This window comes from Colletotrichum lupini, chromosome 9 (genome assembly GCF_023278565.1).
Source record: "Colletotrichum lupini chromosome 9, complete sequence".
NCBI lineage: Eukaryota > Fungi > Ascomycota > Sordariomycetes > Glomerellales > Glomerellaceae > Colletotrichum > Colletotrichum lupini.
Window position 1 is genome coordinate 900,851 of NC_064682.1, and position 13,452 is coordinate 914,302.

The window sequence follows — 13,452 nt, forward strand, 5'->3', positions numbered from 1 at the left end:
TACTAGCGCGATCTTTTATAGTACTTAGAATTGCCCTTTTCCTCTAGTTAACTATTATAATACCCTAGTATTTAAGATAATCTTATAAAAATCGTCTAGGCCGTATTTTTCGCTCGCGTAGAATATTTATACGAGCTTAGTATTCGAGGGATTTAAGTAGTATAAAAAGGACCCCTCTAGCTACCCCTAAATATGCTTAGTACTATATTCCTTTTTTTTAAATATTAAGAGAAATAGCGTCTTCTCCTTAATCGTTAAGATAATAAGCTTCGGCCCTATTAAATTCGCCCTTTTAGCCGCCTCTATATCTATTATCTAAAGGACCTTCCCTTACTATTTATAAATAAAAGCCTACTTATTAAGAGCTTTTACTACCCTTTATTCGTTTAGCCTCGTATATTTTCTAAAGGCTAACGGGGCGAAAAAAGAGTAGTTAATATCTTCGATTTCGTTATAATCTAATTCGTTAGTATAGGGGGTAAGATCTTCCTTATTTTCCGAATTTTTTATAAGGGGTATATACTTTAGGCTACTACTTTAACTACCGTCGCTAGGTTTTATACCCCCGGATCTGCCCTTATATATAATAAGGAATTAATTAAACTAACGAGGGCTAGCTTTACTATTTACTACCCTCGACTTTTTATACTATTTATACGATTTAGTACGCTCTTTTTTAGAGTAGTTACTTAACTAATATTTATCCTTTTTATAAATATAGTATTACTTTTTCTATTACCCTACTTATAAGTTAAATTTTTACCTATTTAACAAATCTAGGCCTCCTTATTAGTAATTACTATATCTAGCCTCTTTTTTTTTCTTATTATACGTTTAATCGACCTAATATTATTAATAAGGGCCGTCGTATACCTAGAGGTAGGTTTAGCGCGGTATTCTCGCTTTAATATTAAAGCTAGATCTTAGCCTCGAGTAGAGCGTCTCGTAGTCTTTAAGTACTTAATATAGGGTAATTTTTATTTTTAGTATACGCTAGACTATAGTATAAAAATATCTAACTTTTCGCTCGTTTATCTCCTTATTTAGCTAGGTTTTCGCTAGCTTATCGATTCGATCGATAAGCTCTTTAAGGATCTTTACTCGCGATTTGCCCTCTATTATCCTAGCTATAAATATAAAAGAAATTGCTTATAGCTTAGATAGGAGCTCTAGGTTCTTATTATAAGTCTTAAAGCGGCTTTAGATTACGTTAATTATATTAAAAAAGTCGTTTCGATCGAGATTACGTACCGCTTCGTAATAGTAATTAAAGGCTTTGCTTACGAGTATAATATTAATTACTAAATAGTAACAGTGTTCCCTAATTCCGACTTTTTCGTAATAATTATAAAATATTATTAGGGTTTCTTATAAGACCTTATACTTCCCCCTAGAGTATAATTTCTCTTTTAGGAAGATCTTTTTAAGGTTTATAAATTACCTCGTATTCGCCGCTAGATTTTTAGTATTTATATACGATCCCTGCGTCGCTACGTACTATTAGTAACTTCGGGTCGTTTATTTCCTTTTTTATTAGCTAATCGGCGCCGAATTTCGTATTAATAATAATAACGAGTTATAGATCGAAATAAATAGAATTATTAATTATCGTACTTTTAGTACTATATTTTACCCCGGTATATCTTTTTACGACGATAGATTTCTATTAGTAATTATAGGGAGGAAATCTAGGTCGTTTACCCTTTTTTTAAATTCGTTAAAGCGATTATATACTCTATTAACTTATACTTAGTTCTATAGCACGAATTCCTCTTTTATAATTATCGCTACTAGTATTTTATATAGCTCTTATAATTATAATTATGCTAGTAATACCCCTCGCCCGTAGAGGAATTTATTAACTATTTTTGTAATTTTTAAGCTTGCGCTCGCGAACTATTCGTCTAGTTAGTAACTAAGGTCGTCTGCGATCTTATAGAATAGGGGTTACCCTTATAGCCCCTTTTTCTTATAGACCTTAGTTAAATAGATTAATACTACGTTAATTTACTTACTATTAGGCTAATCCGCGATTCTATATATCTACGTCCCCTAATAGTCTGGGTTAATATTTACTTACTTATAAGGGATTAGGATTCTATTTAGGATTAGGTTTTGTCCTCTTTTTTTTTATTCTAACTCGCTAAGGGGCGTGCTCTAGCTTATGCCCGTATTAATAATTACTAGCGTGTTTAATCTTAATAAGGATATATTTAATCCGTACGCTAGTTATAGTAAATCCGTGCTTTTACTATTTAATAAATTTATTAGGGTTTAAAAAATTCCCGCTTCTTCTCGCCGTCTCGCTACTACTCTCGTTTTTATTATTTTTAGTAATTATTACTACTTTTTTAGATCGCTAGCTATCGTACTTACTAAGATCCTCCTTTTTATTTAATAAAAAAGGGTAGGTTTTAGTAATTCCTTTTAATAATAGTAGCGGTAAACGTTTATATTACTATAAGAAGATATAGTAATTAGTCTCGGGATCTTTATTAGTTACTAATTTCCGCTATCCCGTATACTTCTAGCCTCTTAAGCCTCGTGCTCTTTATAATCTTTAAATAGCTTCCTTCTTTAACCTACCTCTTCTAAAGCGGTATTCTATAAAAATAGTTAAAAATAGACGCCGGGCAGCTCGTAAAAGAGCTATATAAGCTATTAGGAACCGTATAGGCCGTTAAGTACGGTTAATAAAATTAAGCCCTCTTTTTCGTAAGATCGTATATTTTAAAGAAATTATTAAAAATACTTACTTATTACTCGTACGCAGTGGGGTTAGATACCTTAGAAATCTTATTTTTTGCGGCCTCTCGGTACCCTATTTTATATTTTTTAAGTAGTCTTTTTCGTAGCTTAATTACGGTTAGGTAATTATCGCTTACTAGCGATCCCTTCTATTACTTAGTTAATTTCTAATTACGGGCCGGCTATAGAAAAGTCGTTTAGTAAAAAAACTACTCGGGGCGATAGTAAAAGGCTAGTTACTCAAGCGGTTCTATTAATTAACGTAGTTTAACGTAGTAAACGTCGACCTCTCGTAAGTAATAAAAGGCTACGATTACTTAATTCCGTACGGTATTTAAAAATCGCCTCCTTTTTCGTTTATTTCTATAAAGTTAATTAGTATAAATCTCTTATCCTATGCGGTATTAAGAAGTCGTCTCTTTTGCGTAATAAAATACCTTACTAATTTATAATAATAGAATTTAATTACTAATTAGTATTAATATCCTTATTATAAGGTAGTTAGTTCGAACCGTAGTTAACGAAGAGATTAATTAAACTATATAAATATTTACGTAGGTATAAAAAGGAGGTTCTAACCGTAGGTTAGGCTTGCTACGATAATCGTACATAGGGCCCCTAATTGGCCCCTGCGCAGTCGGCTGTATGCCGCGGTCGAATTGGACTTCCAATCCGATAGCAACTAACCCTAACCGCTCGATAAGGCCGAGGCTTGCTACCAGAGCTGTAACTGAGCCCTTAGTAAGCCCTAACGCAGAGATATCTAAGTCAAGGCAAGGTGTATCGACTTTATGGAGATGCTGTTTACACGGCACTGAGGTGTTTGTGAAGGAGGATGGAGCCCTGCGTCGGTTGCGTGGGGGGGGGGGGGCCTTCTGCAGGTGGATGCAGTGGGCTGGGCCGATCCGTCTGCTCCACAATCCCACACGGAAGGATTCGGGTTTGTGGAGCCCGCTGACGGAGTGGGCCTGCGTCGTCGGCGTCGCATTGTAATGTGCCCCGATTAGGCAGGCATGCCAATAGTGCGAGCGGCCCGCACTATTGGTGCCGTCTTGCCCGGAGTTTTTCCCCCGAGGGTTGTAGTGCCTTATCAACGTCGTTCCATGTGGCCTACAGTCAGCAGCTAATCTGCCTCAGGTAATGACATCGTATGTTTGGCTTTGGCCTGCATCTCTCGGCATGTCAGATGCCCTGAATCCAAGCTAGGAATCGATAAAACTAGTTGCCGAGATACCGAGTGGGAGGCGCACCAGTTGGCTAGGGAGACTGGGTTGAATTCTTTCCTTAGAACGTAAAGGATAATCGTTCAGCGTCAGATAGCAACAATTATCAAACCTTCCTCCTACATACTTTTTCTTAGCACGCACTATTAGTGCGGGCCACTCTACCACACTAACCTCCTTAATAAGGCCTATTCTACCCCCCCCCCCCCCCTTTTTCTCCTATACTAACTATAACTAGCTTAGGTAACGGCCGCTATACGCCGCTATAGTTATTACCCTTTTTAAATACTTTTAGTACCCTCTCGGGCTTTACTACGATCGTCTAGTCTACGCTACTACGGTCCCTAACTAAAAAACGCCGCATTCTAGACTCTACTAAAGTAACGCCTATAACCCCTAAAATTACGAAAGTTCTAATTACGAAACCTAGGCTAAACGCGTTTATTACTACGACTTAGCTTAGATTAATAATAGTAACCTAACCCCCCCCTAATTACGGAGCGCGTTCTAATAAAACTACGACTATTAATAAGATTAGGACCCGTCTATCTAGCCTCTATTTTATAAGGGACATTGCCCTCGTAGCTATTTAGGAGTCCTTCTAGCTATTAGAAAACTCTAAATACGTTATTATTATAAGCTACTATATTACTGAGCTCGAGGCTCTTTTTAAAAGACTTTAGCTACTACCCGCCGGAATATTAGGCCTTGCCGGTCAGGCCTCGTCGGTTAAGGGATAGCTTAGGGGGGCATAAAGAGGGGGACTAAGTAATAAAAGAGTAGCTTAGGTATATATAGAGCGCTAGTAGTATACTTCGAGGGAAGGGTAGATTTTAGTAATTCCTCTTTTAGACCCTAATAGTAGTTAGCCTCTATAAGCTTCTTTCCTATATCGCATACTTATTAATAGTTTAAAATCTCTACTTACGAAGGGGACTAGGCCGGAAGCTTAAAATATTAATAAGAACGAGACGTAGTAAGAGAGCGTAATCGGTACTATAATAATAAAAAAAAGATAACTCTTTTTTATTAAACCCCCTAGAGTCGCCTCCTCCTTAATAAATAATATAAAAATAAAGCGTAATAGGACTATTAACGTAGCGGCGACGTAAAAGGACCGCATCGCTAGGAGTATTAATAAATTTTAAATAAAATAATAAACCTCCTACCCTTACTTACTAATACCTAAACCGAACAATAAGTAATAAGCTAGTAAAACTATAAAAATAAGAACGATAATTAAAAAAGAAAATCCTTATTGTAACGTACGAAGAGCGCTTATATAAAAAACGAGTAGATTTAGAACGCTTATAGAGCTCCTTAAATAGCCCGGCCCCCGTACTAAGGGCTACGGTTTTAATTATAATAGCCTTAGACGTTAGCTTTAATATAAACGGAAACGTAAACCCCTAAACTAAGGATAGTTTAATAAGTAAAGCCGTACTTAAAGTACCGCTCGAGCGATAATAAAGTAACGAGTTTATACTACCTAAGCCCCTATTTACTAGCTCCCTCCCGACTTAAATAAGCGCTATAAGTAGAACGTCTATATTTAGACTACTATCCCTCCTTAACTTATTATATACTAATAAATCGGTACGGGATCTATAGAGCTTCCTCTTTAACTATTACTATTGCTTTAACTTATAAACTTAATAAATAAAAATAGACCGCGATAAAGTAGTATATACGGTTAGCTACCTAAATAATAATATAAAAACCTCCTAAATATACTATATTTTCGACCGCTAAAGGACCCCTAGTTTTATAATAAACTAGGTTATATAAAAAGAATTAAAGACCTTTTTATAAAATAACCTATCTAATCCTACTAGCTAAAGAATAGTAATAAGTATATAACTAAATAGCGCCTCGCAAAGCTAAAAAAAAAAAGTCGACGAGTTCGTTAGCTATATTAATAAGCTCGAGATAAAATTAGAATATATTTTAATAAAGAAATAGAGGATCTCTACGCTAATAAGTAAGCTACGGCCCGAACTACGCCTCGTAATAGTATTATAAATAGAACTTCTGCGGACTTACCTATAGCTAATATTATTAATAAGACGTATTAAATAATCCTCGCTATTAGTAAGGAGCTTACGAACGTCCCCTAAGTAATATTCTAACTTAAACTCGAACGAGCTAGTAAGAAAATACCGGGGTATTAATAAGTTAAATACGTAAAGAACACGCCGTAACTTACTTAGTAAAGATATTACGTATTATAATTATAAAAAAACTAGCTATATTATAAGGGATTACCCGCGACCGCGGGAGTAGTATTAATAGTACTATAACTATAATAAAACCGGGTACTTCGCTAATAGCTACCCGAGCGTTATATACTATAAATATAACTAAAAGGGGTATAAGGTCGCTAACTATTAATTAGACCTCGCCCTAGCCGAGTAGCGCGGACCGGTAAAGAGCTTAAATACTATTTTAATAAGGAGAGTAGTTAGTAATTAATAAGGGCGGCGCTTAGATATCCCGACCTATATATACTTAAACTACGTATAAAAAAAGCTAAGCGCCCTTATCGATTTGGGAGTAAAAAGGAACGTAGTTAGTATCGGGCTACTTAATAGCTTTAACGCTAATCTACGAATTTACCTATTACTATAACTAGTAAACGTTAAAAGTAAATAGATAAAGACGCTAAGAAGCTACTACTTACGGCTTCGAATTACTAATAGCGACTACGTAATAAAAACATAGCTATATTACTTTATAATAACCGATATTACGGTACTTATACTTATCCTCGGTTTCCCCTAGCTAGAGAATATCGACCCGCTAATTAATTAAAAATAAAAGAAGTAGTAGTATCTAATTTACGAACGATATATCCGCTTAGACGCCCTAAAAAAGGGGCTACTAAACGACTTAGTTTTAATAATACTTACGTATATCGTAATTAACTTAGCTATAGATAGTAACGTAGTACTAGCGAGCGTAGCTAAGGACTAGAAGCTACGTTACTAAGACTTTAACGACTTATTTTTAAAAAAAAAAGGCTATTTTATTACTAAATAGAACACTATACGACTATTATATTAAGCTAAATAACGCGGTACCTATCCCCTAGGGACCTATCTACCTACTATTAAACTATAAGCTCGAGATCTTATATAACTATTTAATAAAAGCAGAGGCTAGGGGCTAAATACGCCCCTCTATAAGCCCGGCAAGAGTACCTATCCTCTTTATATTTAAAAAAAGAAGAGAGCTACGACTTTGCGTTAATTATAAAGCGATTAATAAGATTATATAGAAAAACAGAACGCTACTATTACTAATTAAAGAGATACTAAATAAACTATTTAATACCTCTATTTTTACGAAGCTAGACCTTAAGAACGCGTACTACTATATACGTATAGCCGAGGGCGATAAGTAAAAAACGGCTTTTCGTACTAAATATAGGTAGTTCGAGTACCTAGTTATACCTTTTAGGCTAACTAACGCACCCGCGACTTTCTAAGCGCATATTAATAACGTTCTAAGCGGCCTAGTTAATACCGTTTATATTATATACTTAAATAATATCCTAATATATAATAACGATTACGTAGCGTATAAAGAGCACGTACGTAGCGTGCTATAGAGACTATAGTAATAGAACTTATATCTAAATAATAATAAATACGAGTTTTATATATTACGTATAGGATTCTTAGGGTATATCGTATCTAACGAAGGTATAAAAATAGAACCCGCGCGCACCGAAGCCATAGCGAATTAGCTACTTCTAAAGAGCGTTAAAAACATATAGACGTTCCTTAGATTTATAGGGTTTTACTATAGATTTATTAATAACTACGCTAAGATAACGGTACCTTTAATAGACTTACTAAAGAAAATAAAACCGGGATAATTAGAGCTATTAATACTAGCCGTAGAGTCGTTTAAAAAGCTATTAATAGCATTTACTAACGCGCTAATATTACGATATTTCGACCCTACCCTACCTATACGGTTATAAATAAACGCTTCGGCTCGAGCTATCGGCTTAGTAATTACGCAATTATTTAAGGGTAATTAGTACCTAATTACTTATAGGTCGAGGAAATTAACGGATACGGAGAGCTATTATAATATAAGAGACGCGGAGCTACTAACTATTATAAACGTACTAAAGAACTAGTAATACTACCTCGCTTATAACTAAGATTAGGTCGTAGTATTTATAGATTATTTTAACTTATAGTTCCTAGATATAAAAAAAAAACTAAACGGGAGATAGTTACGCTAACTAAACGAACTCGTAGTGTTTAATATCGAGATTAGGTTTAAGCCGGGTATAAAGAACTTAGTAAATAGACTATTACAAAGACCTAACTACGGTAAAAATAATAATAATAATAGAGCGGAAGAGCTATTATTAAAAATAAGAGAAGACCTCTATAACGCTAAAAATATATAAGAGCCCTTTAGAATTATAATAATAAAATATACGAGGACGAGCCGCGGGAGCAGCTCTTAAGTAAAAGGGATAGTAAGTATTCTAAAAATAGAACTAATAATAATATAGAGAAGTAAGCGAAAGAGGTTAAGAGCTCTAGCTCGAGGGAACTCTAAAGAGTACCTCGAGAGGCGTAACGGGGCTACGAACCTAGGGCGTTAAAGTTATAGCGTAGTACTTAGAGAGCTATTTAAACTTATTATTAAAACTATAGATCGCGAGCTACTTATTCTATAGGACTCCGATACGATAGGAGTACTTAAAATAGTATTTAATAAGGAGGGGTTATTAATAATAAGTCGACTACGGGCTACTTAATAAGAGGACGCTTTTATAAAAAATAAGTAGTAAATTAAAAAGAACCGACGGCCTTGCTTAGCTAAGAAGAAGTAATAATAGAGCTAGGTATACGACTCTAAAAGGCTATTATACTACGGCGGCCGTGCCTATATACCGCTATATAAGGGGCTAAGGAGGGAGGTTATTAAAGTATATTACGATACGCCTATAGTAGGATATTATAATATAAAGCGGATAATAGCGCTACTAAAACGCTACTATTACTAAGATAGAGTAAGTAGGGATATAAAAAGTTATATTAATACTTATATAGTATACTAGCGAATAAAGCCTCGTTATTATAAGCCGTATAGTTTACTACGCCCCCTACTTACCCCGGTTAAGCTATAATAAAAGATATCGCTAGACTTTATTACGGGCTTACCTATATTAACTACGCTAATCGAGAAGCGCCCCTACGACGCGGTACTTGTTATAATAAACCGATTTACGAAATATAGTATTTATATTACTACGAGGACGACCCTTATAGCCTAGGGATTCGTAGACCTCCTATTTATAAAGATCTTTACTAAGTTTAGAATACCTAAAGGGATCGTCTCCGATAGGGGGTCGTTATTTATAAGTAAGTTTTAGACTTATCTCTATTACTTTTTAGTAATAAAAAGGCGTCTTAGTACTGCGTTTTATTTATAGACGGACGGTTAGATAGAACGGTAGAACTAATACTTAGAGTAGTACTTTTACTATTTCTATACCTAGGACTAATCGGATTAGGCATAGCGTCTTTACCTAGCTAAGTTTATATATAATAACGCCTAGTACTTAGTAATCCGTAAAGCGCTTACTAAGGCCCTACTTAAGTTCCTACTTACGTACCCTATATCGATCTTAATAAGGACTCGAGATAGTATATAGAATATCTCGGCCGAGGAGCGTATAGCCCGACTACGAGCTAACTAAAAAGCTCTACGACCCCTTATATAAAAAGCACACGAGATATATAAGTAATAAGCTAATAAAGCTAAGATAAATATATTATATAAAGTAAGTAACTAAGTACTATTATTAAAAAAGAATATTAAAAAGTAGCGTCCTAGCTAGAAGTTAGTTAATAAGTATCTAGGCCTATTCGAAATTAAATTAATAATCGGAACGGCGGGGGTCGCTTACTAACTAGACGTACTAACGTAGTATAGAATATATAATATATTCTATATATCCTTACTCGAGCCGTATTAATACTGCGAGGAAGCCCTTTAGAAGCCCTTACTTATTAAGGATATAAACGGGGAGCTATTTTACGAAGTAAAAGATATTATATAATATAGAGGGCCGAAGAGGAGGCGACAATACCTAATTTAGTAAAAGGGATATAGTAATAACGAAAATATATAGGAGCTAGCTAGGCATATTAAAAACGCAGCGTTAATTAGTATATATAAAGAACGAGTTTTAATTAAGTAGCGCGCCCTAGCTCCTAAAGAGCTTAATAACGTAGCGAACTAGCTACTAATAATAAAAAAAGAGGGCTATATAGCTATAACTAAGTAGCGCAAACGCGCTAACTACTAACCGTTTCCCTAATCCTTACGACGCATAAAAGGACTACCCTTATTTATAAAAAGACCGCCCTTATATATAAAAGGGCCGCCCTAGCTATTATCCTAGGGGTCGTTATAAAAGAAATAATCTCCTTATTATTAGCAAATTTATAAATAATTAGCTACGAACACGGAGCGTAGGCGGGGCGACTATATACTAACTAAAATATTATTAGAGCGGCGCACTTTGTTATAAATAGTATAAAGTAGCGCGATTATAATATCGTTATGGGATAAAAATATAGCGCGGGAGGAGCTTATAGCTACCTTATTATCGTCGCTATTAATAACGGGGGTCGAGCGGGCCTCTTTATTAGCGCGCTTAAGCGCCCTTTACGTATTACTAATAGCGATTCGGTAAGTTTATTAAAGCTATAGAGTAATATTAGCGACCTAAGTAGTAGCGATAATAGAGTAATAACGGAGCAATAAACCTCTAAATTATAAACGTCGCTATTAAAAACGAGTATAGTACTCTAAAGGGTTCGTACCGTAAATTCCGTAGACTTAGGGACCTAAGATATTATTAATATAATACTTAGGAAAAGTAACGGAGTAATAATAGCGCTAAGCGCTTATTATATTTTTATAAAAATAGTTCTGCGCGGTATACTTAATATAACGTATACTAAATCCTAGAGAAGTATTAGATAAAGGAGCGAACTAGGGGCTATAAATTACCGACCTAGCTAATTATAATACTCGGTTTTTAAATCGAGCGCTTTATACGTAACGTAAGTAAAGTAGGGGAGTAGGTATACCTAGCCGACCCCGATCTTTTTAGCGTTCGCTTTTTTTTTTTTTTTAATAAGAGTTTATAATAGTTAATATAAGTAGCGTATAAATAGTAATATATATACGAGGTTAAGGCGAGTAAAAGGGATATTAGGCTTTTTAAATAGACTACTACCGCGGCCGCTACTAAGCGTACCTATAGTACTAACGACCGTTCTACTATTAATAATAGCGACGCTACGATTAAGGGCTATAGTTATATTAAAACGAGTTAGTAATAACTACGGAACGACTCTAAAAAAGACTTATTCAGGTACGGGGAGTATACGAGAATAGGGATCTAAAAAATATTCGTTAGTTATAATATCTACGTAACGAGGGAATAGCGCAGACGCTAATAAAAGTAAAAGACTATATATAAAAAGGATAATTACGAATAAAAAAAGAGAAAAGGAATTCGGAATTATAATAGCTTAGAAGGGGGTTAATATTAGTAAATAAAAGTGGGGCGACGACTACCTAAGTACTAGTAGTTATAAGGACGGCCTATAGGTAGGAGTAACTTAAGTATATAATTATACGGCTATTATTTAGAGTAAGGGGTCTATACTTAGGCTAACGGGCGCCGCCTATACCCGCCCTCGTACTATATATTTAAGGACCTTTTAAATAAGGGATTAACGTAGCGTACGTAAACCGTAAGCGGGCTTTAGGGCAAAGCCTAGGGAAGGGAGCACCCTATTAGGCCTCGCTAGTTAGGCCTCGTTAGTTAAGGGATAGCTTAGGGGGGTATAAAGAGAGGGACTAAGTAATAAAAGAGTAGCTTAGGTATATATAAAGCGCTAGTAATATACCTCGAGGGAAAGGCAGATTTTAATAATTCCTCTTTTAAACCCTAATAGCAGTTAGCCTCTATAAGCTTCTTCCCTATATCGCATACTTATTAACACGGAACCTTTTAATATAAGCTAGACTATAGAATTACGACGGGCCTCTCTTTTATTAGAGCACTCTCTTAGAGCTTTAGTTATTATATTTAGCGTCCTACTAGTTACTAGCTTAAGGGGCTTATAGCTCGAGCTTTAAGTATAACGAGCGATTTACGAGAGGGAGTTAGAAACGCACTTCCCTCCCCTAATACCTGTATTTTTATTTACCTCAACCCTAAGAATCCCCGCCGCTAGGTAGAGGTACGGTTTATTTATAAAGAAGTTATTAAAAACTACTCGCTTAAGGGCGAAGATATTAGCCTAGTAACTAGGGTTCTAACTAGTTACGTACTTACTCCGAAGACCCTAGGAGTACGATAGGCTATACTTAGTTACTATACTTAGCTACTTAAACTCTTTAATATAATTATTATTAAGGGATCTAAGATTTAGTTTACTTATATTATTAAAGGCGTTAAGACTTAGATCCCCGGCCTTAATAAGTAACCCCTCGATTTTAATACGTATATCCGGGACGAGGTTAAAGTAGTAGCGGGGGTAACCCCCCTCCGCTACCGGACCTTTAGCCTAACAAATAGCCCCTATATAACTTATATTATATCCTTTTTAAAACTAGTAAAAAGGCCCTTTAGTATTTTTAGATCGGTAGTAGCCTAGCTACTTATTTACCGACCCTTTCCTAAGTAGTACTAGGTCTATTTAGATTAGTATAGTTTTAAGGACTATATTAGAACTTAACGCTACTATTATTATAAAAAGCTAAGATATAATAGCGACTATATTACGATCGTCCCTTAGTACGTAAACTACTAGGGGCTATATACGAGCGACTATATAAGCTACCCTATACGCCCTTAAAAAAAAAATAGTACTATTATCCGCTAGACCTCTTAATAAAAAAAACTTTTATATAAAGTAAGTAAAGAACTCTATACGTAAGCTATAAAGCTCGATCTCCCCCTAAGCCCTGCCCCTAAGTTAGACCTTATAAAGTCCCTAGGTACCTAGCTCTAGGATAAAATTATAAGTATTAAAGCGGAGAGACTTGCTAAGGATATTATTTAGGGGTTTATAGTTATTAATATAGCTACGTATAATACTAAAAACTACCTAAGCGGACGAGAATAAACCTACTTAATTATTATAGAGTTAGATAGTACTATAGATTCTATTTTAAAAAGTAATAACTACCCCCCCTCTAAGAAACAGGGCTCTAAACTCCCCCCCGAAGATAGCTTAGAATACAAAGAGCCTACCCTAAAGAGGAAGAATAAGGGTAAACATAAGAGCGCCTCGCGTGGGCGCTCTATAACTACCCGTAGCTAGCGTATTTAATACGTACTAAAATTAAAATACTATAGGCTAATATATAAAAGAACGGCTATAAGTATAACTACGTCCTTACTATTACTAAATTCGAATAG